The 2775-nt window shown below is 47.8% G+C and overlaps 1 pseudogene; it reads right to left on the reverse strand.

The window, feature by feature from the left end:
- Positions 1–204: 204 nt before the first annotated feature.
- On the reverse strand, positions 205–1870 carry LOC123142035 (UNC93-like protein 1; annotated as a pseudogene).
- Positions 1871–2775: the final 905 nt, after the last annotated feature.

The following is a 2775-nucleotide window of genomic DNA, read 5'->3' on the forward strand; positions in this document are numbered from 1 at the left end:
TGCTCATATTCGACAAGAAACATTTCAAAACAACCAAGTGTTAGCAATTCAACACACGGTTTCAGCCTAAGGGCGGTACAAACATTTCAACGCACAACTCATACCACAATCTCAGACTGCAAACTCTGACAAAAACTAGGCGGCTGATTCCGTGGGCAGTTTCCCAGAATATGATTCTGGAGAATTTGCAAATGCAGCCATGAAGTGTGCCATAGGCATCGTACTATCTTCATGTTTTACAACCAAGAATTGGTCTTTAGTCTTGTCTATCCTCAACCAAGCTAGGGAACTAAACTGTCTTCATCCTTTACAACCATCGTATTGGCTTCATCTTTTACGGCCAAGAATTCCAGTAGGGCGAGCAAGGGGCAACTGAGAGTCATAAGTCCCCAGTTGACAAGCAGTTGGGATAATTGAATCCTTTTTAGTGGAAAGGGCGGACAAGTTGTAATGTGATAGGTGAGGATTTAGTTTCTTGTCCGGGTAAGTGAGGGGAAAAGAGACAAGGGGAGACGAGACAGCCAATTATGAACCAAATATTAAGCATTTTCTTGCCCAACTTGCTTTGCAGGTTAGCCTTTGGTACCCACCTAGTACGTTGCTCTCTCAAAGAACAATGATCGAGTAGAACAAGGACATTGAGTTAGAATTATTACCTACTGAGGACCTGTGAGTCGTCTGAGAGGGCAGCAATGATCCAGTAGACGAGGCTCTGGAAGATGGCGTCCAACAACCCATAGCTAAAAAATAGCAGAAATGGGCCGGCGTACCGGCGTCCATCCTTGAAATCGATGAGGTCCTCCCACTTCCCGTCCTTGTACCTGAGTTGGTTGGCAAGGCCTCCTCCCCAGATGGCGGTGCCGAGTGTGGCGACGATAATCACCCCAATGAAGCCCCTCTTCCTCCGGCTCGCAACCCAAAGTCGAGGAAGTAACCGATGCTGGCGGAGCCGATCATCCGCGCACCCCAGTAGAATACATTGTTAAGGCCTGCGTGTGGAGCGTGAAGAGGATGCCGTTGACGTTGTTGAACTGGTAGGTGTAGAAGAAGTTGCTGTCCCAAGCCGCGGGCAGCACAAGAAGCATCTTCCAGTCGGTGAAGAGCTTAAGGATCTCAGCACCCTCACTAGCCGGGGAGGAGTAGGCCACCCCCGCGACCTTGCTTCCGTCGTCACGAACGACCTTGCTAGGTGGCAGGATGAGGAGGGCGAGCGCGCTGCCGAGGAGCATGAACGCCATGAATGCGATGGAGGTGCCGTCGTTGACGCTACCGGCATCGCTGCCACGGTGATAGTTGAGTGAGAAGGGGAAGAGCCCCCCGAAGACGCCTCCAAAATTGTAGAGGCACCAGAAGATGGAGATGTACGTGCCACGGTGGTTCGGAGGCGGGTAGGCGGTTATGATTGTACCCTGGGCCGCCCAGAGGAGGCCCGCGTCGGCGCCGAGGATGGCCCCTGCGGCGACGGGGAAGGCCATGGAGCGGCGGTGGTTGTAGTAGAGGAAGGAGGCGTCATAGAGCGGGTAAGTGAGAGCGCCGAGGAGGAGGGTGGTGCGTGGGCCCAACAGGTTGTGAGCCGTGCCACCCAAGATGCCGAAGACGGCGAAGCAGGCGTAGAGGGCGGTGTTGGCGTTGTCGGCGACGCTATGGTCAACCTGGCCACCACCATCGATGCCCGAGAGCGCGTTGAACATGCCAGGGCAGCAAAAGCACACGAGGCCGATCAGGCACACCCTGCGCCAGTGGGGAGTTGGTGCTGAGGAGCTCGCACTTCACCGGCGTCGGCGACGACCGATGCCCCTCTTCCACCACCTCCGGCTGCGGCGTCACAACCACACCAGACATTTTTGGCCTTGTGCACCAGCAATTTTGATAAACCCCACCGTGCTCAAGATAGATGGTACGGTTAGATCGATCTTGAAATTGGAGCTACGTAATGAGAGAACAGACTTCCGTGGATGCAGCAGAACTACTCGTATGTATAGAGAGAAAGAGAAGCACACCGAAAAGTAAACGAATGGAAGAAAGAGCTAGGGAATGAAAGTAGATGCTGACTAGTCACGAGTCGTGATAGAATGCACTGCGTGGACTTGACTAAGTTTTGATTTACAAAGCTATCAATTTGTCTCAACAAGCAACACACAATTTAGTTTTCGTTTTCACTTTCTTCTACATTGTTCGGTTTCTGGTATGGATATTCGTAGCATATTACTATTTTTTTCAGGGGCGGACGTCACACTACTATTGACAGATGTATATTTCTACATCTAACTGCCATGATATACATATTTGGTGACCTGAAAGTAACGGATTTATTAAAGCAATAAAAATGTCACTTTTTCTTCTTCATAACCATATTTTTGTTAGCAAAAGGTTTTCCACTAAACCACGGATCGTTGAAAAACAATAGCAGCTTGTTTCCAGAAATGTTCCCTACCGCAAAAAAAGTTGTTTGTTCCCAGAATTGTTATTTCCACAAAAGAGTTTCTTTTTCATTGTTCCTTCTTCACTAAAATATTATCTCTTCACAAAAAGAAGTTCCTTCTCCATACAAAATATTTTTTTTCTTCATAAAAAATGTACTTTCACAAAAATTGTTCCATTCAGAAAAAGATGTTCATTCAAATTGTTCCCTCTATAAAAGGATGTTTCTTCTTTAGAAAAAAAAAACTGTACCTTTTCTTCAAATATTTCGTGTTAGATGTATATTGGATGAACTAGAGATGTAATTTTTTGGCCCTCAATGTAACTTTAACCATCCTTAGTTAAGCCAAATTA

The sequence above is a fragment of the Triticum aestivum genome, chromosome 6D, assembly GCF_018294505.1.
Source record: "Triticum aestivum cultivar Chinese Spring chromosome 6D, IWGSC CS RefSeq v2.1, whole genome shotgun sequence".
Lineage (NCBI taxonomy): Eukaryota > Viridiplantae > Streptophyta > Magnoliopsida > Poales > Poaceae > Triticum > Triticum aestivum.